The sequence below is a fragment of the Topomyia yanbarensis genome, chromosome 3 (genome assembly GCF_030247195.1).
Source record: "Topomyia yanbarensis strain Yona2022 chromosome 3, ASM3024719v1, whole genome shotgun sequence".
Taxonomy (NCBI): domain Eukaryota; kingdom Metazoa; phylum Arthropoda; class Insecta; order Diptera; family Culicidae; genus Topomyia; species Topomyia yanbarensis.
The window spans coordinates 211454805-211477939 of NC_080672.1; the positions used below are offsets into that span (position 1 = coordinate 211454805).

The 23135-nt window shown below is 37.4% G+C and overlaps 1 protein-coding gene across 3 annotated transcripts in view; it reads right to left on the bottom strand.

The window, feature by feature from the left end:
• The window catches only part of LOC131689799 (vacuole membrane protein 1-like), a 282024-nt gene that overhangs the window by 214973 nt on the left and 43916 nt on the right, over positions 1-23135 (bottom strand). The window lies entirely within an intron of this gene.

A 23135-nucleotide genomic window follows, 5' to 3' on the forward strand; every position in this document is an offset into this window, starting at 1 on the left:
GATCACTTCACAGCGAAGTCTGAAGTCTCTCGGAGTCATTATAGACGACAAGCTGACCTTCGGCAGCCATGTCGACTATACGTGCAAGAGAGCGTCGACTGCTGTTGCGGCACTATCGAGAATGATGTCCAACAGCTCAAAGGTGTGCGCCAGTAGACGTATGTTACTGGCAGGCGTTGCCGTATCTATCCTCAGGTACGGCGGCCCGTCATGGTCAAGAGCACTGAGGGTAACCAGTTACCTACAGAAACTGGAGAGCACCTACCGCGTGATGTGCCTCAGAGTGATATCTGCCTACCGCACGGTATCACACGATGCATCCTGCGTGATAGCGAGCATGATGCCAGTCGGGCTGGTCATTCGGGAAGATGAGGAGTGCTTTGAGCTACGTGGAAATAGGGGAGCCCGCGAGCGCACCAGGGTGACCTCGGTCGCCAGATGGCAGCGTGAGTGGGACAACTCCTCGAAAGGTAGGTGGACCCACCGGCTGATACCTAGCATATCGAGCTGGGTGGGAAGACCCCATGGGGAAGTTCACTTCCACCTGACACAATTCCTGTCAGGCCATGGCTGTTTCCGTCAGTACCTCCACAGGTTCGGACACGCGGAGGTCCCAGTCTGCCCGGACTGCCCAGGTGTAGATGAAACTGCCGAACACATACTGTTCGTATGTCATCGGTTCGACGTCGAAAGAAGAGCAATGCTTGACGTCTGTGGCTGGGACACAACCCCGGATACCCTTATCCAGCGGATGTGTCAAACGGTGGAGAAGTGGAACGCAGTCTCGGCTGCTACCATCCAGATTGCCAGTAGGCTACAGGTAATCTGGCGAACCGAGCAACAGACGGCGGGCACGGCTAACTAGTGATTGGTTAGCTGGAGCGAAAAAGGCCAAGCGCAAAATAAGAGAGTGAATGGTCTGTTCATGCCGAGGTAGGTTGGCGCAGCGAATGGCAACCGCGTAAGGGGTAAACCCAGCCACCCCGAAGCAAGACAGAAGAGTGAGTGTATAGGCGTATAAGTGGACTGCCTCATGCCAAGACGGGAGGGTCGTAGCGTAGTATGTTGGAACTAAGCTATCGATGCCTCATGGCGTGGCAGAGGAGTGAAAGGGTGAGCATCCAAGTCAGTCTCACATTGCATGTTAAGGGTGAGCATAAAAGTCAGCCTCACAGGTTGGTAGAGGCTAGCACAAAAGTCAGCCTAGCAAGGAATGAAAAAGGTGAGCACAAAAGTCAGCCTCGCATGGTATGTCAGAAGTGGGGCCTAAGAAAAATGTCCCACATGGGATGCCAGAGGGAGTGACAAAGGTACAATAGAGTGGCACGATTGAGAGTGAATCAGGTGATAGGGTGAGCACCCAAGTCAGCCTCACATGGATGGGTAGGGCGAGCACAAAAGTAAGCCTAGCAAGGAATGAGTAAGGTGAGCACACAAGTCAGCCTCGCATGGAACGTAAAAGGTGAGCACAAAAGTCAGCCTCATGTGGGAGTGTTTGAGAGTGAATCAAAGTGTGATTGAGAGAGCACCCAAGTAAGCCTCATACAGGATGTATGATCGCGCGAGTGAGAGTGAATGAGTACATTGAGTACAGCCATCCCCCCAGAAGTAATACCGAGAGGTAGTTCCTGGGAGGAATGATGGCGGAGCCCAATGGAGTTTAGTCGGTATTAATGGCTGGTCACCATTCGAGTCCGACACGCCCCCAGTGCACCCCGTGTGGTAGATTGGACCCTACCGTTAGCACGTGTACTGGGCTAGGACATAAAGGTCTTCTCCATTGTAAAAAAAAAAAATACATACACACACACACATACAGACTTTTTGCGATTTCGACGAACTGAGTCAAATGGGATATGACACTCGGCCCTCCGGGCCGGGATTAGGTTGACGTTTTTCAGAGTGATTGCATAACCTTTCTATATGAGAAAGGCAAAAAAACATGATCATAATTTATTTCACTTTTTGGAAATCAACCAGAATAGGTTGGCATAGCTGTATTATTGTGCAATATGAGGCCACACTATGCCACCATTTTCCTCTGATACAGAACTCCTATCCATCACCTACCCGCGATGTCAGGTAATACATTTTGACAGTAGTTGGGGTTGGAGCCTGACTCAGATTTGTTTCGGATGGAAGCGGCATAAGTGACCACGGTGGGATCTGTGGTCGTATGCTGGCAGGGAAGGAGAACAAACGACGCGCGTGTGTTACTAGTGTACATTATTTTTTGCTTATTTTAGGCCTCTCAATATTTTTTTTAATTTTCTCTTCATGAATACATTATAAAGTTTTCTGTTGTAGTTCCATTTTGTTTACAACCTTCGATTACTTTTTTTGCGATTGTTTTTTTCTTTTGTTATCAGGGGCGGTTCGCATGAACTAAAGATAACTAAAAACTAATACACAAAACAAGCTAAAAAATATGAAAATGATCGGTGAAGTATAAATAAGAAGCAACACTACCGATGACTAGCAGTCTAGAGTTCAAGTTGCTCGATAAAAATTTTCGGAAATTGATCGCACTCGACTTTCGTGCATATTGCTATGATCGTATTGTCTGCATTCCTTTCAATCTCCGGTAGAACAGCAATGGTGTTGGCCGGCGTCGTTATTGGCCAAGTTAAGCTGAGCTTTTTAGAAATCAACCAGAATAGTTTCTAATGCACTCTTGCTAGCCAATAAATAATATAAAACGATTTTCAGTAAGCATTGCCGCCTTGAGCATAGCCAATCAATAGATATTGTAAATATTTAGAGGAACTAAGCACGAAGACTTACTATTCACATAGCCTTTAGCTCTTCAATGTCCCAACAATGCTATATGGCGGTGACACTATACCGATGAAACGCAGACAGGACCCATAGTGAATTATACTACCAACGATCGCACATTTACCCATTTTCTATGGGGTTTCTTATCTTTATGGGAGTAATTTGCGATCATGGGTAGTATATGTGTATATAAAAGCTATTCTGTTCCAGCTAAATATCGCACAGTGTTCCTAAAACCGTTATTAACAAAAAAATGACCATAAATTTGTCATACGGCATTCGAAAGATACAGTATCCAAGCATCTTCTCAGTGAATTTCAAAATGATCCATCGAGAGATTCGAGAGAAATTGCAATTTGAAGTTTTATGACACGTTTCATAAGGCTACCAGCAAACACCCACAGGTTTGGTCCTATCTCTATAAAAAAATATTTGTCTACTTATTTAGGACATGGCATTTGAAAGATATAGTAATCAAGTTTATCCCCTGCAAGTTTGAAAATATTTCATAAACAGAATCGAAATTTATAACGGTTCGGATGTGGTATGCGGTCATAGATGGGTTTTCTACCAGACTTCAAGCGTGAATCCATGTTTGTCCATTGACAATTTTTTTTTAATAGTCCGCCTCTTACCCCCACACCAAAAGGCTAACAAACGGAGCCCCCTGGTAGTGGACACATCAGTTCTCAGCGCACAAAAAAAAGGTCAGCACAACAAAACAAACGAATCGCGGAAACGCTGAGAACAAAAAAAAACAATGCGAGACCGACAAAACGCAAAATTTGACAAGAAGCTACGGCGAGTACCCAGCGGAAAAAAATCCTTTTAAGGGTCCCATCGAAGCTTTGCAGGAAGCTTATAATAATTTAAATGTATTTATTACTTATTGCTAGAAAAAGATTCATTTATCAATTGTTTTTATTAAAAAAATGTTAACCAATTATAACTAAAGGAATAAGCTCGATTGGTGGTGAACGAAGTTTAAATTAAAAATTCTCCTATTTTATTTTTTAAAATTAGTTTCAATTTTGCTTGGAAACGAGTGCGACATGTTATTTGCTTTAAATCAGTAGGAAGCTGGTTGAATAACTTAGGTCCGATGAAAGAAATGCGTCTTTGACCAAGGTTCGTGGATACTCTGGAGTATAATAAATGATTGGCTTGTCTAGTGCTGTGAGCTCGAATGCCTGTTGTAAATTCTAGATTATTATGAGCAATAGTATTATGCAAAGCATTGTGGATGTATATTATTGTTCGGTAGTTAGTCAACCCAAGCAAAGGTAAAATGTTATGGGTATTATTATTGTATAACAAAATAGTAGGGTACATAATTGGTTTTTTATAAATAATTTTAAGACATCGGTTTTGAAGTGTTTGTAGCTTTTTCAGATTCGAAATACTGCACGGCCCCACACAGATACAAGGTAGTTCAGCAATGAGTGGATGTGCGCATAATAAAATTTTAGAAGTACATGCTGGGGAACAAAAGAGCATACTTTACGCATAGCCCCACATAACGATGCAACTTTTCTCTCTATAGATGTTATATGCTCAATCCAGGAGAGTGTGGGGTCTAAGTGAAGTCCTAAATATTTGAAGCAGTTCGATTCCTGAATTACGCCTATAGATCTTCTAGATGAGCGAAACAGCATATATTTAGTTTTTGATAGGTTCAAGGAAAGAAGGTTTTCGTTGAAATACGTCGTTAGTGTTTTTAAATCAGATTCAATGTCGCGTACAATATCCAGGCAGTTATTGTTGGGTAGAACAACGCTGTGTCATCAGCGAAAAGACGAGGAGTCCCTTTTAACCCGAGTCTACCTAGGTCATTGATGTACAATAAAAATAACAGTGGCCCAATATTACTGCCTTGGGGCACTCCTATTTCTATTGGTCTATAAGAGCTACACGAGTCTCCAATAGATACGAATTGGTTCCTATACGACAGATAGCTACGAATAATATGATTTGCTAATCCCCTGATACCATAGCATTCTAACATCTTAAGCAGGATTGAGTGATCCAGAGTATCGAATGCTTTTTTAGGTCCAGAAAAGGGCACCAACAATTCTTTTGCTATCAATTTTATCAATGATGGAGTCAATTAGTTGGGTCATTGCAATTAAAGTGCTGCAGCCCTGTCTGAACCCATACTGGTAGTTGTAAATTATGTTGTGTTTGTTCAAATACTCGAGTAGTCGAGTGATGAGCAATTTCTCAAGAATTTTATTGAAAACGCACAATGTTGAAATTGGTCTAAAGTTGCAGAGTTGGTTTGGATCACCAGCTTTAAAAATTGGAATTACTCGGGCTATTTTTAAGCAGTCTGGGTACCTACCGGTTTGAATTATTAAATTAAAAGCTTTGGTTAGGATGTCCGCAAAAGTGGTACAGTTACTCTTAAGAACACTAGCGGGGATCTTATCAGGACCACAGCTGTTATTTTTTTCGAGGCCTTTAATCAAAAGGATCACTTCGTTTATGGTTGCAAGGCGCAAGAAGATTGTTTCTTGGACGTGTTGTATATTGGTAATAGGAATTAAGTTGGGACTCGTGAGAATATTGTCAGCCAAATTTTTGCCAATACTAGAGAAATATTCGTTGAAAACATTACATACTTCTTTAGTCTCAGTGACTCTGATATCATTGCAAATTAGGCTGATGGGAACATCCGACTTTGAACGACCAAAAATGGTATTAATATTTTTCCAAAGTTTTGAATGAGGTGTGTTGGATAGAAGGTTTTCAAAGTACGCCTTTTGCACCGCTTTATCAGTAGATTAACTTTTTTAGTTATGTGTTGCAGAAGAGCTTTGAGGTTTTCATCATTGGGGTTATTTTTTACTCGTTTCAGATGAACGGTTAGATTTAGATCGTTTATACGTGTAGCGGTTTTTAAAGAAAAACCTTACCGTTTAATTACATAAATATAATGTACAAAAAGTGTTATTCATATGAAAATTTTAAATATAATGTGTAAATTAAAAAATGGATAAAAGTTGGAATGTTTTCTTCAAAAGCCATATCTCAATGGTTTGTTGACCGATTCTAATTATTTTTTTCATTATTGAACAAGTAGACGTTTCATCGTTAATTTTCATTAAGAAGAATATAAAATAGAGTCATCTACATCAATAAATAGACAATATAATTGATCTCAGCTATATGTATTATCATTATTTAGAGAATATTTTTGTTTAAAAATAGCGGCCTATCCATTTTTATGTACTAGTTGATTGCAATTGCTGTATAAACATCTGAATGTCAAATTCTCATGATAAGTTTCGACAATAAAACTGACAATAGTTAGAGATATGAGCAGATTAACTTGTACTAATAACATCCCCTTTGACCAATTTTAACATCTGTCAACCCAACCAGCGAATCACGATTGTACAAAATTTCCAACAAAAACCGTATCATAACATAAATTGATCTGAATCAGCAAATACCTTCAAATTTTAAAATATATGGTTTTATTTTTCAATGATTTGTATTTTACGTTCGTTGCATTCAACTAATGTATAGAAATTGATAGGTCGTCATTTTGAATATAAAATTATTCACTAAATAGTGATAATACATGTAGTTGAGGATAATTATGTTGTCTATTGTTTGAAGTGGACAACTCTATTTTATATTCTTTTGAATGAAAATTAACGATGAAACGTCTACTTGTTCAATAATGAAAAAATAGTTAGAATCGGTCAACAAACCATTGAGATATCCCGATCAGAAGGAAATAACACAATTATAACTCATGCTGATATTTTGTTACGAAAAAATTCCTATCAAATTTTGTTATAAAGTAGAAACCGTTAGGTGTTAAAATAACACAAATTCTAACAAAAAATTCTCTACGAATATCACATTTATAACAAACGTTGATAGCAATATAACACGATCATAACAACGTGAGATAGCATAATTAAACCCAACATAGCGTGTATTACTTATTGTATAACATCAACGATTTTAGCGTGCACATCTAAAAATAGAATACGAGAAAAATATAGCATAGATTAGGGCACTTTTTGCTTGGGAGCAAAAACCTTCATGCAGCAAAAGCTTTTATAGCATTGCTAAATGATTGCATACATGCTGGCTGATTTTTTATAGTGATTATATTATGGACACGCAGATTATTATTTGTCGATATTGCCGCTTTGAACCTGGGTATTCCGAGTTTGATGGGAAAGTTTCCTGTATGAACCAGCGACGTTGTTTTCGACTGATGTTTAATGTTAGCATAATATTCCACGCATCCGTCAAGGGCAAAACGATTATAGATGCAGAAGATGTTTCCAGAACGCACACATTGAACTTTGCCAAAGCCTAATGACTGTTTGTTTTCCTTGTATAATACGCTTTGTTTTCATAAAGTTTTGTTCACTACTACAGCTGCCTATATTACGATAGACTGAATAGCTTTATAATATGTTTTCAGATTAGGAAAGTGGGGCTATTTTTAGAATCTGGATAGTGCGCTTCGGCGTTTCTCTTGCACGTTAACATGATTTACACGATTTTTAGAAATAATGTCGATGCGATATGGTAACATTTAGCAGATAATTTACCTGCATTATTTTACGGAGAATACGACAAATGTTACTTATGATTCCGAATAGATTCAATGCAACAAATACAAAGTTTTGAGGCTTGCATTTTGAGATTTCAAGTAAAGTCGCTTTTGGGGTTTTGTTATTAGCATTTTTAGTATGGGGAAGATTAAGCAAACCATTACAATTATCTCACATCTAATAAATTCGCAGAAATACAATTTTTTACAATAGTTCAATCTATCAACTGCGAATATTATAACAGATAATCATAAAATTTGAGAAATTGTTGAGGATTCTTCGGTGTGACGAATTTTAGAATATTTCATGTTTTCTAAAATACATCTTCTTTTCTAAATTTTATTTAGTTTTAACGAGTAAATTATTCAATACTTTTACATTAAAGTTTTTAGCTATTTCAATCACTATCTAAAACACATTTAAATTGTAACAGCAAACAATAATACCAGCTGGGATGTGTATTTATTCAGAGGTTTCTAGGCCATTTTGAAATATTGATAGATTTATGCAGCATACGCACAAATATTAATATTTCAACAATTTGAACAGGTCGCATTATTCCTTTTTTTAACTTTCTACATAATGAATCAAGTATCTTGATTATTACGAAAATTTGTTAGTTTTTTTAAGACGAACGAAGCACCATCGAATACAACAGAAACGTTAGTACATATGCGCATTCAAAGTAATTGTAAGTTCATTGTAAATGTCAAACTGTCTTAGGTGGAATGAAAAGATACAACAATCTCAAACTCAAACATTTTTATGCGGGGGTTTAAATAAAAAAAAAATTTGGTAATTCGGAGAACACACAAAATCAGATACCCACAAACTGGACAAGTTTCGGTTGTTTATGAAAACCCCGCATAAATTGGAGAAATCGGACTGAAGATCCTCGAAGATCCTCAAAATTCATAACGGTATTGTAGAAATCAATATATATATCAAACAGTTTTTTTAAGTTCTGAAAATTCGTTTTCGCAATATGCACAATTAATTAAAAGGAAATTATTTATAGAATCATTTGACTAAACCATAACAAATAGTTTAAAAAATGCTTTTTTATTTGAATTCGCGTTTCTTTATTTCATTTGGTGTGCTTGATACTTCCTACATCTTTTTTAAAATAAGTTTTATATGAAAATTATATTTTTTAGAATAGCTTGTTGATAATTTTGCGATTCCAAACTTTTTGAATAAAGGTTTCAACATTGAAATCATAAGCCACATATTCGAAATTGCGTGTCAGACGAGTGTCTCAGAAAATAGGTAATCTCTTAATCAAAATGCAACCAAGTGGGTTAAACGCCTTATTTTCAAGTTTTCCGACCACTTGCATCTAAAACTTATCTATTCTCAAAATCGTGGAGCTTTGAATGTCCATGTGGAAAACACAAATATAAGGAAATCAATAAAAACTTCGAAAATTTGCTTTAAAAAGTTGAATAAATACGCATAAAAGGAGGCTTCAGCGTATTAGCAAATAGACGATCATTTGTGTAATATAACAATAATTCACAGTTGATCGATTGGTTTGTTTATTGGGGCTTTAACCAACTGGTCATTTGCTCGCTTTACAGTGTACAGTTAGCGTTCAAAGATAATTGTGAAAGAATATGTAATATATTATAACATCATCGTTATATGCGTACATTAAAATCATATTAGCAGTTCAATGATATCACCAGAAGATATATTCTTGGGATATCACAAAAATAACACAGTGAGTAATAAATATCAACATGAGATATAAATTTGATAGCTTTCTGTTATGTCGTTCTGATCGGGATGGCCTTTTGAAGTAAACATTCCGGCTTTTATCCATTTTATTAAATTACACATTATATTTAACGTTTGGTAGACAACTCTATTTTCATATTTTTTCAGTGCACCATACAAATAACACTTTTTGTACATTATATTTATGTAATTAAATGGTAAGATTTTCCTTTAAAAACCGCGACACGCATAAACGATCTAAATAGTCAATGAACAAACATGGATTCACGCTTGAAGTCTGGTAGAAAACCCATCTATGACCGCATACCACATCCAAACCGTTATAAATTTCGATTCCGTCAATGAAATATTTTCAAACTTGCAGGAGATATACTTGATTACTATATCTTTCGAATGCCATGTACTAAATAAGTAGACAAATATTTTTTGTTTATAGAGATAGGACCAAAACCGTGGGTGTTTGCTGGTAGCCTTATGAAACGTGTCATAAAACTTCAAATCGCAATTTCTCCCGAATCTCTCGATGGATCATTTTGAAATTTACTGAGAAGATGCTTGGATACTGTATCTTTCGAATGCCGTATGACAAATTTATGGTCATTTTTTGTTAATAAAGGTTTTAGGAACACCGTGTTCAGTGATTTTTAATTTATGCTACGTAGATTCGTCAACATTGTTAGAAAGAAGTCATACGTTTTTTTACTGATAGCGTATAATTATACTTCGCATAAAAGGTACTATTTGATATAGCAATTAGATATATGTATTTCAATCTGTGAACATACACATCGGTTCGCTATGCCCCACTACCGTGCAACAGATCATAGACATCGTGAAAGAATTAATCAGACGTAAAAGCATAAGATTTCCATATTGAAAAACAGCAAGCCGAGAAAAACGCTGTTCAAGATTTACATTTTCATTGAGCCAAATGGATGGGACAACCATGATTTGGTATTTTTTCGATATTTTCTAAACAAACCTGGTAATCTTATTTGTGCATTGTGATTCAGTGGTGATACAGAATACAATCCAACAGATAACTCATTTTCAACAAAAATCCACATGGGACTCTTATGCTTTTATGGGCAGTAAAGCTCAACGCAAGACACTACGATATAGGCACTATTTTGATCAGGTTTAATCACTAGTGTCAACATTGTGTCAATCTGGTGCCGGCTACAGATAGTTTCAAAATAGATCATTCACCGACATTCTCTAAATATGATTTTGTAGTATCAAAGGCTGTGATTTTTCATTGGGATTTTAAACCGGTTCTACACTGTATCCAACCCATTTTCGGAATTTTGTTCTTATTCTTATGTCGGGGCAGTAGATTGCACTGGTTTTACATTTTCTAGCAAAAGTGGGAAAGAAACGCGTATAGTGGCTTGCTCTTCTGGTAGAAAATACAACACCGGGGTTTTTCAATGTAAAACCCCATTAGTAATCATAATTCTTCTTCTGACATAGAATCATATCTGCATTAAATTGGAGCATTTCGGAATCTGGCTTACCGGACCAGCAGTAAATTATCTTCTGTTCCACCCAGTCTAGGGTATCTATAGGTTGCCCTTATCACAGGTCTATGGATACCAAGCAGAATATCTAGTCATAAGAAATGGTTCAGAATGACCGCCAGTGTCTGATTGATTCGTATTGAGTTATGTGATGACATCTTCCAAGCAAAAGTTTATGAAGTCTAGGATGTCTTCAATTGATTTATTGTAGTTGTGTATCACAAATAATAGTTAGTACATTATTATTTGTGGTGCACAACAGAATATTGTTTTGCCTTTCTCATATAGAAAGGTTAAGCAATCGGTCGGAATTTTGACTTTCTAACCGAGGCCCGCAGGGCCGAATCTCTAATATCATTCGACTTAGTTCTTCGAGATCGGCAAAAGTGCTTTTTTTATTTTACTTGGTGGTAAAGCTTTTACGCCGACCCAGCACACGTTCAATAATTAGAATATACTACCGATTTCGTCCATCGTGTGCCAGAGTGAGGGACTTTGAACAGAGAAGATATCTCTGAGCTCTACTCCGCTAAACTCCACCAAGGAGTCCGACATTTGCCTGATCCCCCGGATTCCATATCAAATGACTACTTCGGGGGGAGCCGTGCTAATGCACTTTACATGATTCCAGGTCTAGCTGGTCGTGCTAGATTTCGCTGGTCTCATAACCGCCATATCAGTTCTGCACGGCATGATATTCTACATGCCCTCCTCTCTTCGTTGACCAGTTGGATGCTGTGGTCGATCCAACGATTCCGGTTGGGGGGTGGCTTCCGGTTCACTGGTGCCCCGATGACCCTATACTAGTGGTTTGTGATTATCGGTGCTACTCGGCGTAGTCCCCGACGGTGGAGCTAGCCTACCTCGGCGGAGAGTTCCCCGACGAAAGAATGTCTCCCACAACCGTTGACGGTCGCGTTATTCTTCCTTCGATGCAGTCCGGCAGAATGCCGAGGTCAGTCCAGCGATTCCTGGTGGAGGATTGCGTCCGGTTCACTGGTGCCCCGACGATTCAAGCCGGCGATTCGCTACGGACTACTCCGAATAGTCTACGGACTACTCCGAATAGTCTACGGACTACTCCGAATAGTCCCCGACGGTGGATCTTTCCTACTACTTAGCTACGTTGCACCAGTGTTGCTGAACTCGTAAAAATAACTCTTATATTTTTCATTCGCGTGTTCTCATTGCGCCCAACACTCGTATCCGAGTGTTCTCCATGCATGTTTTTCTTTCATTCACTCCCCAGCCGGGTAGAATTTCTGCGAGTGCCAGTCGGCCAAAAGCAAGTCAAATTGCACATATTGAAACACACTCTTTCGTTCGCATCCACCCACTGGCGCTCACTCCTGCTGCTGCTACCACTCGCCCATGCTCTCACTCTCCCACTCGCCCTCTTAAACGCGTTCGCCTTCACTCGCACTCTTGCAGTCGCTAGCGCTCTCGCTCCCACTCGCATTTCGTTCTTCGTTGGTACTCCAAGAATGTTAAATGAAAATGAATTTATTCGGATATTTTATGTACAAAGTCCAATCCACGGCTGTTTGAAGATCGATTTGCACAATACGTCTGGCTTTCGTCACCGGTACAACGGGAACGGGAACGTCAAAATTAGTTATATGCAGTTGAATGGAGGTATTCACATACATCATCAACAACACGAAATGCTTTAACATAGGGTAAGTGTGAACGAGAGACGCATTCAACTCATCTTGATGGAACGGTGACGTGGCGTTGACGGATATTTACGTTGATGGAAACTGATGTATCACCTGGATCGAGGTTTATATGACACTGGTACTGTATAACGGAAAAGGAAAGGGCTCGGGAAATTCTCGATTCATCGTTTCTCTTTTTGCACAATTAAGTCATAAACGCATCCGAGTTAAATGCGGTCGCGTTTTAACGCAAATGTAAAAAAAAACTGCAAAATCGCTTAGACTAATACTTTTAAATACGTGGAACCTGAACATGTCAAATATACATTGCTCGTGGCACTAAAAACTGGATTCTAACCGCACTGCGCACATATTATTTTTCTATTAAATTCTTCTCATAGATAGGCTGGTCTGTTCATGAAAATACCATCTCTATCACTTAAAATACATGTGTTTTAACAGCTCGCAGTTTTCAGCAGCAGTTTGTTCTAGGATTCGCAATACCGACCCTTTGTGGTGAGAACCGGTACTACGGTACTGAATCCCTCAGTACCGGTAAACTACCGGTACTCGAATATTTTTTTAAAAAATTTAAAAGATGCTTCAAACTAAAATTGAATGCTCAAACTGATGATCTTATTCTCAGATGATTGATTTGTGCTGATCAAAAAACATGTTTATTGTTTTTAATTGCTTCGGAATGGCAATGGCGGAATGGTTTCGACCTTTATGTCGTTTGCCTACTATTCTCTAATGCATATCAAGGCTCCTTGGTTTCCTGTAAACTATGGAGTTTTGCTGAATTTTCCGATAACCAATAATTACAAATCGCCCCATTTGAAGCAGTTCACCAAGTCAAAAACTGTTAGCTACTAAATCGCTGTTCGTTCTATTATAGATAAAGGCTTAAGAGCTAACCAAATACAGACATGACTTAGACCATAGTCTTATTACGCACCACCCAGTGAATAATGGAAACCAATCAGAATGTCGCTAAGAAAACTTTAACTTCTAGAATAATTATGATGATGGCCCCATCTCATTCCCACACAAAGGTGTTATCTCAACGATTTATCTAGAAGGCAAATTAACATAATTAAACTTTATCTTGCAGACCGATATTTTGAAACAGGACCCTCTGCAGAGTTAATATATTTGTCATAAAAAATTGTATAGTACCGAAAATACCGATACTGACTTTTGTTCAGTACCGGTATTACGGTACCAAAAATGGGTCGGTATTCCCGGCATTTTCGGTACCGGTATTACCGGTACCACAACCCTAGTTTGATCACTCGCACTTTGAAAATGCGGAGTCCAGGTTGGTGGGAAGTGCGCACTATAATTCCCCTCAATGTTGCAAGTCTTTTTAAAATGATTAGTTCATTGATCAAAAATACTTATATTGAAGTTTGAGATTTTTTGTGGTATAATGAAATGACAGGAACATCTTTTTATTGTCAAATATGTCTCTGAAAGAATATATGCATAAATCGCTAAAAATTTGTTTTGTGCAGATAATTTTCGTAAAATATCGAATTGAATAGTGACTACAAGAGTGAATCTAATTTTCAAAAACATTTTTCATGATTGTCACGAACAAAAAATACCGCAATCAATCTAGTACTCAAGAGTGGTGAGTTGTTTGAAATAAAATCCATTTTGCCAGATCGATCCCATTAATTAAAAAAAATTGGTATTGTCAAAGATCGAATTTTTGTCTTTAAAGATCGAATGAAAAAAATTATTTATAATCATATTTTTTTTAATTTATAATTATATAACACGAAAACTTTTCTAAGATGAACGAAAATAAATTCGTGCAAGCTACGAAATCGTTAGTAATACACACAAACCTTTTTTAAATAACAATTCAGTTCGTTTCATTCACGAAAAAGAATTTCGATATCGTACAATGTACACTTAATACGCAAAATAAAAAAAAAATTAATTTGTAAATGAAATGAACGAAGTCTACTATTTACAATGCACGAAAATACTTCGTTGCACAAAACGACGAATGAACTCCTGCATTGCACGATCATTTTTTTCCATTGACGAATTTATATTTTCCGTGTATAATTTCTGAATGGGTTGATATTTTTATAACCCCAAATTCAAAATGGTGGCTCGCGTCGACTCCTGCACGACACCATCTTCGAACATCAAATCCACGGCCTGTTGTAGTGAACTAAAATGATCGGTTTCATTGCACAAGATTTATAAAATTCTCTATGACTCACACTGCCTATGATGGCAAGTCAGTCCCATAAACATTGGCGTGCGCAAGGGGGGCTAAGACCCCCCTAATTCTCTGGAATTAAAAAAAATAGTATTATTATAATGTTGAAAAGTAATGTCAAACTTACTGCATATCTCATTTTGTTTAAGCAAGCAATGTTATCTTAGTAGGCGCAAGTTCGTTTAAATCAGGAATCTATATCGATAACAAGATAAGGTTGCTGAGAGGAAGCGGTAACTGCAGCACAGATTCGGTTACCGGCTTAAATACAAGAGTGTTGGTGATCAATTTCATTTTTTGCTTTGACTAAAAATTAAGGCATATATGGCGATTCCAGGAGGTATTACATGGAAAGCGAGAACAAGAGATCTTCTTTTCATTTTAACAACTTTAAATTAGCTAGAAATTACTAAGCACGAAAAGTTTAAAAAAAAAGTTATGAAAGGATTTGGAATATACAGATATGAAAGCTGTCGGTTCTCATGGTAAAGAGGGACGACTCTGCTGTTGCCGTGAAACATGGTAGATTTAAGCAATTCGTAGTAACTCTGCCTAAGCACGACTCCTACAGGCAAAAGATAAAAAAAAATAGTCCGGAAGCTTCTAAGCCTGTTCCTACCCAAGTAACAATTGAAGTTTTATAGCACGCTACAAGAGCAATATTAGTTTAATAGTGAATACCAAGAAATATATGTTTAAATATCTTATTTCATGGAAAGCATGAGATATATAATTCCCCCTTTAGGATAAAAGGTTTTGAGGAACGATCAACAAGAGATTGCCTGATCACAACGTAGCAGCAAGTTTATAAGGTGATCAGTTCAGCAGTCACATGACTATCGGATAACACACGAGGAAACTGGTTCGATGTGGAGTGCCAACGAGCAACAGGTGAGAAAAATCAGACTACGAGCTTATTGCTCGTACTGGTTATATGTTAGAATAGTGTACCCGATCAGAAATTCACATCAAAATTATATCAAAATAAGATATTATATCACGGCAAAATATATATCTCTGTTTGATATAAAATATAGCTGAATAATTGTTAAAATATCAAGTTCACGGTGTTCCTAAAACCGTTATTAACAAAAAAATGACCATAAATTTGTCATACGGTATTCGAAAGATACAGTATCCAATCATCTTCTCAGTGAATTTCAAAATGATCCATCGAGAGATTCGAGAGAATTTTTTTTTTCTTTTTTTTTTTCGAGAGTTGTCCTACTGGAGCTGTAGAGCTAGGTTCTCGGAAGGGCTCCCCGTCAGAATCACATACTACAATTTGCAGACGAGACAGGCAATGTCGCCCAATAAAACACTGCAATAGGCCAATTGTAGCGGGCCGTGATTCTGAATGTGATATTCTTTGTACGGTTCAGGCATATGCGGGCGTAGGGACTCGGAATCGCGTGTATCATCGCGAAGAGCTCGAGCATTTGTGCGTTAACGTGTTCGATCGCGTGTGCGTTTGTATGTCGCGTGTGCTAACGTGTAACTTCGCGTGCATAAATTCTATTTCATAACCGTGTGCCTTTCGCATATTCGCGTGTGTTCTAGAATGATCGCGCGCGGACCGTGAATCTGATACTTAATTTTTTATGTGCGGTTCAGATTCCAGAAGAAAGTGGGTTCTTACATATCATTAGAATTCCCATTCATGTCGCCGTAGAACGCGTGGTCTAGTAGATATGAGCTTTATTTTTTTTGGATTGGTCCAACTGAATGTATGGACCTAAATTGCTAGAATGAAGGCTAAAGATTTCCGGACGTGACCGATTCATGATCGCGCGCGTTTGCGGGTTCGCGTTTGAGACCGCGTTTGTAACTTCGTAAGTACTAAAACGTTTACACAATTGCCGGAGTGTTATCAAGTTTACGCGATCGCGGGCATAGGTGTACGTAGTTGATCGCAAAGGGCTTAAGCGTTCGTATGTTGACGTGTTTGTCGCGTGTGCTCGCGTGTATGTGACTTCGCGTGTATAAATTCGATTTTGAAACCCTGCGGCCATTCATATATTCGCGGACTGTCATTCTGATCTTTAGCTTTCGGTGTACGGATCACATTCTGACAGGGAGATAGTTACCCCATATCACTAGAGTTTCCGGTCATGTCGCCATGGAACGTTTTGTCTAGTGGATATGGGAGTTATTTTTAAATTTTATTATTTTTTTTAATAATTAACAAGGACCTAGATTGTTTGTACCGAGGATAGAGACTTCCGGACGATCCCGATTCATGATGGCGCGAGCGCGGGAGTTTGTAGGTTGACGCTTGAGATCGCGTTGGTAAGTTTATGAGTGCTGAGATTTTCACCTTATCACCGGGGTGTAATCATGTTTGCGAGTTCGTGGGCGTAGGTTGCTTGGAAAATCGCGAGGGGCTCTAACGTTTGTGCGCTAACGTGATTTTATAACGTGTGTTCTTGAATGGTCGCGCGAACCGTGAGTCTGATATTAAATTTTCGGTGCGCGGTTAGAATTCTGGCAGAGAGTGGGATCGTTTATATCGATAGGGTTCCCGGTCATGTCGCCATGAGACGTGTTGTCTAATAGGTATGGGCGTATTTTCTTAATTGGTCCAGCTGAAGGCATGGACCCAGGCTTCTAGGATCAAGGATAGACTTTCGGACGTGACCGATTCGCAATCGCGTGCGCGAGGGCATTTTTGTAGGTTCCCGCTTGAGACCGCGTTTGAGAATGTGTGAGTGTTAAGACGTTCACTATCACCATCTTTGTTGACCCAGCTGAAGGCGGGTGTAGAATGGCAGTATAGGACTCGAAAAGAAGAAATAAAAGACAATATATGAGAGACGTAATAGATTAGATAGGTACAAGATACAGCTGAAGTTATGATCACATGAGACATACATTAGTACTTCAAACACTACTAATACTTGAATAGCCAATCACCACACATAGCACATCCTTTCTCAATTATCTATTTGTTACTGGTTGATTGTTGGTTATGAGCTGGTGAATAGAGGAAAGGTATAGAACAGACAAAAGGCTCATATCAGCCCTCCCGGCCTCCCCGACACACCACTATCGAGGCGTATTGTAATCAACATCTTGAAGCGGGCTTCTTATATAAATGAAATCCTCAGTAGTCATAATGTTTGGTGGATTATTAACATGAGAACTAATTAACCTCTAGTAGTAGAACTTGGTGCAAATAAAAACTAAAAAGAGCGAAGGTCCTTATATTTAGATAACTCTATGGAATATATTGTGGCTTGATGATGTTTACAATACCGTCAATCCCATCAACCTGCGAGAGGGAGAGATTCGAGAGAAATTGCAATTTAAAGTTTTATGACACGTTTCATAAGGCTACCAGCAAACACCCACGGGTTTGGTCCTATCTCTGTAAACAAAAAATATTTGTCTACTTATTTAGGACATGGCATTTGAAAGATATAGTAATCAAGTATATCCCCTGCAAGTTTGAAAATATTTCATTGACGGAATCGAAATTTATAACGGTTTGGATGTGGTATGCGGTCATAGATGGGTTTTCTACCAGACTTAAAGCGTGAATCCATGTTTGTCCATTGACTATTTAGATCGTTTATACATGTCGTTTATACGATCACGACAGATGCGCATAAGGCTTGATAATTATGGACTAGCATGTTAGAGACAGTGTAACCTTCCGGCAGTCGCGCTAGTGCACTGAGTGCACGCTGCTTTGGAAATCTAGCGATATCTTCCTAAGCACCAGCGGCTGCTCGTTCAGTGGGCCATAAGCGCGACTTCCGGAGGGTTGAAATGATGTTCAGTTTTGGGCATGTAGAGCGTAGGAGACTCGTTAAAGTGATCAGTAGACAACCTATAAGGCGTCGTCGACTTTTGGGGAAAGCGTTGCTGTCACTGGAGTTATGCAATCGAGGAAAATATGTGTGTGGAGCGTGACTGGAAAGTGGCTCCCAGGAAATGTCTAATGCATTCAACCATGGTTCGCATCAAATACCCAGTCGCTATAAATAGCACAGGTTTACGAAAAAATTGATTTCTTTCTTAACTATGTTTTCTAATTGCATTTTGGACCACTCAAAAAACCTCGAAAAGTGTTATTAAATGTTTTCCTACAGAAAGAAAATTTTTTATTTTCTGCTTGATTCTCGGAGTTGCTCAGAAAAAGAAACAATATATTTCGTAAATATTTTGATCTGATTACTCAAATTCAATTTTTGTTTTTTTTTGATATTTTTGTTTTTTATATCTCATTATGAATTTTTTTATGGATTTTTCCTCCTTTCGAGCTCAGTTCATAGTACTTTTTTATTGATATTATTTATGTTTTGCATTTTGTTCAGTTCTAAAACTTTTTATTGAAACATTCTTGAGTTTTGGATGCTCAGGAAAAATTTAATTGGTATTAAAACAAGGTAGCTTTATAGCAGGCGGCCTATTAAAATTGAAATAGCTCGTATGTTGAAATCCACTCGGATTTTTTAACAAAATTTTCCCAAAATAATTCTAAAAATTTAGAAAAAATATGTAACTGATCTACTGGTCTTGATTTCACAGTTGTCTAATAGCATCAATATCAAATTCCTACCTGAAAACATTCCAATAGAAAATTCCAGAGTTCTGTAATCAATCATAATCCTCAGATTTATTTTCAAATTGAGCTCGTTTTTATAGAGATGTATTGTAATAAGGGTCTTCATTTAATAGGAAGCGAAGTTAAAATTGATTTAATGTCTATGAAACATAGAACTACTCACCAAAAATGCATAACTTTCAACATTTGCTAAAAATGTTTTTGCCTTTCTCATTCACTCTAAAGTTCGTCAATTTAATCCCGACCCGGAGAGCCGTGTGTCATATGCCAATCGACTGAGTTCGTCGAGATCGGAAAATGTCTGTGTGTATGTATGTGTGTGTATGTGGAAAAAATGTGACCTCTGTTTCTCAGAAATGGCTGAGCCGATTTGCACAAAGTTAGTCTCAAATGAAAGGTACAACCTTCCCATCGGCTGCTATTGAATTTTTTATTGATTGGACTTTCGGTTGACTGTGCAATCACACAGCAAATTCCGATATAAAATGAAATGAAAAATTTTCAAAATCAAATTTGTATTTTTGATGCCAAATGATTTTAAAATGCATGAAACATTGAGATGTTTGACAAAAATTGACTTTTTTGGACTTTGGTACATTTTTGCCTTTCTCATATAGAAAGGTTATGCAATCACTCCAAAATCAATAATACCGGCCCGTAGGGAGTATGCAGTGAGGGGTTGCTACTTTAAAATTAAAACTAGTTTAAAATTTCTTAACAAGTTGAAAATTTTCGGCAGGACCTGGACCTCCCGGATCTTTCTCCATGATCCGCCGCTGGTTTCAAGCGATGTTTCAATATCACATAGTATCTCAAGATCGTGGCTGTCGATCCATTGTATGTATGTGCAAATCGTACTGAACATGTAATATTCCTTTCCACCATTGTATTGAACATAACCAGCCATGGAATCGTAGTCTGGACAAATGAGACAAGCACAATTGCACCACTAGGTGGATTAAAACAGGTTTTTATTTTGGGAATGCGTCGAGTTGAGACGAAAACGTAATATAATTAATAACGAGGATAACACTTTCCGAATGTAGAGAGAAATTTATGAAAAATGACGATTTCCATTCGATTCTAGCAGGTTCTGATCGATTTTGATGAGCATTTGATTTTTGTTGTATGGCCAATTATATGCATAGGTCAAATGTTTAGAAACAGTAATTTAAGGTCAAGATGGCATCATTTTGAAACCGCCAATTTCGGAGGGTTAGTATCTTCGATGAGTTTTACAAACGTTAAACAGCGAATCATTTGATAAAATAATTTTGGTATATCGTCCAAGAAGTATTTATGGTGAATTTTCTCAGGTTAATATTCATGACTACAATAAAGTCTCAACAAATTCGCTAAAGACACGAACTCTGTTACTATTTTCTGAAAAATTAATTCACCAAATCGAATTTCTGGCTACGCCGCTGATTTCAAATAAGTAGAAACAAAGTCGTTCTACTCGTTCAAAAGAAACTTCTTCGAATGCTGAATATCTACTATAACACATTAAAACCCCGATTTTATCAGCCAAATATGAACATATTTTTTCCGGCCCAATGCACTAACCCTTATGCTATCCCTGGGTATAAATATGAACATATGTTTGATGGGCTCTAGCAGACGAACAAGACTGAATTCGAGTAAATCCTTTCTTGAGCATGTTTTCCTTATTATGAAGATATGCGAAATATGCGAAAATAAAAAGTTCATCATAATCAGAAATAGTTATCAGACTACATCAAGGGACGAGAAGAATATTTTAACAGCTTCAGTTTATTATAAAGAAAAAAAATTGCCCGATTTAGTGAATGTCCCCATTTTGTCAGCCTAAAATACACCATGAGACTGATAAAAATGGGTCTTTATTGTATGTATTATTCGCTGTGTTTCACATTAATTTTTTGGAGACATTTCTTTTTTGGAGATTTTTTTATTGCTACTACAACAATTTTTAGGTAGTTTTCAAGGGGTTATTTTATAGACTTCTTCCAAAATTTGGCGAACCTATTCCAATTCGTATACCAATTAATTGGTATACTTGAAGGATTATATGTTGCAGATAGAGAAAATACTGAAATTTTCAGTTTTTTTCCTAATAAGTTTGTGAAAATTTTAAACTATTTGAAATTATTTAATAGTTTTATTTTTTATTTAACCGTGATTTTTTAATAAATAGTGACCATCGCTTTACAAAGTAGTCTATTTTTCATGGCTTGCGATGAGCACGATCTCTCGAATTGCTGAACTGAAAATTATGGAATAGAAATTAATTTTTAGTATTCTTTAGAGACCCGCTGGTGCCCTAAGACGATTTCGCTAGATTTTCAGAGCACTGTGCACCCAGTGCATTAACGCAAGTGACGGAAGGTTATCGAAAAGTTTCGTGAAAATGAAAATTCTAGTAATGTTGATTTTCCCAAACGGTTCGTTTTCGAGAGGTTTTTATTTGTGCTTTGGCATTAGGATTAGCGATAATAATTCAAATCAAGGATACTACTGGGAAGTCATCTTTAGAAAAAGTCGATGTCGAAGTAAAATTTGAAACTATGCACGCATGCACTTCAGAGATAGCGTGATATCAGGAGCTGCGATTTCATTTCAACGCTTTTTTGTGAAAAGGGCGATACTTACAAATGTAAACATAGGGCTTTTTCATACATGCGAATCAGGGCTTTGAAACGCAACAAATTAACCTAAAAATTTTGATTCTATCATATTGCTTTCTTAAACTACAGCAAAAAATACAACGGGCGAAACCGTATTTTTGTTTGTTTATTTAAAGTTTCGCCCTCCACGCTCCATGCAAACAAATAGGGCGATACTTTTTTGCTAGCAGTTTAGAAGCGAAACTGTTTTTTCGTATTTTTTTAGGATTATCAAGCTAATACCAGCTGTAAATAGTAACAATGATCGCTATTGAAAAAACACGGACGAAATCGGTGGTGTAGAACGGTAGTTATTGTGAAAAAACGTAAGGGCGATACTTCAATGCTGATAGGTGGGACCGAAAAAGTAAACAATCGCCAAAGGGGCGATACTATCATTTTGTCAATTTCAATAGCAAAAACAAATTTTAATTTAATAATTTCAAATACTTTATGAAGTTTTGGGTTTCGATCACTGAATCATGCAATCTAGGATGTAAAAAAAACACAATAGTTCTTAAATAGGAAATAAAATCAAGTCTGGAAATATACACTGTTGATTTTCTTTGAATGGTATCACTGCTAGTATCGCCCTTTTCAAGAAAAAGCGTTGATTTCTTAGTTCTCAGTCGTGTTGGAAATTTGAGTAAAGTATAAACTTCAAATCGATTCAAAAAAAAAATTCGATTTTTTTGGCTCAGTACAATATATAACCCCTTTAGGAAAATTCAGTTTTCCCACCATAATATAGATATTTTATTAACAGAGCATTAACAATAATTCGTTTGTATGTCTATTTTATGGTCCATTTTTTCGCTTTCCCATTCATTTGGTTTGAGATTTCTAGCACTGATGTTGTCCTATGCCTATGCTGAGTCCTGCCACTATCCCATGTAGTATGTGTTATCAAAAACATCGCGAAGCATCAAGTTCTAAATGTTCTCAAACGATATAATATCCGAAGAGTGATTTTTATTGAAAATTCTTGAAACTGCAGCTTTTGTGCTTGAACGCCAATATTTTGATATCGTTTCCAGTGAACATGATATCTCGTGAACCAAATCACACACCAATCTTCAATTTTGGAATGTTGTTCGTGATTATAATAGCAAGCTCACGACAAAATTTCAAATTAATTGTAAATGCTTCCCTAAAAAATTTTAAGAATGCAACGTGTTTTAGCCACCGTAAAAATAAAGCTTTTCGCATAAATAAAAAATATCCTCCTTACGGTACCAACAATTTTAAAATAGAGCAACAGCTCATGACTTCAAATTAATTTGTGAATTGGAACTACAGATATGGTATGAATCGCAATGGACTTTCTCAAAAAATTCGCATTCGAGAACATCGTTGTGGTACGAAGTAGAGTGAGCCGTACATCGAATGTGTTTCAAAA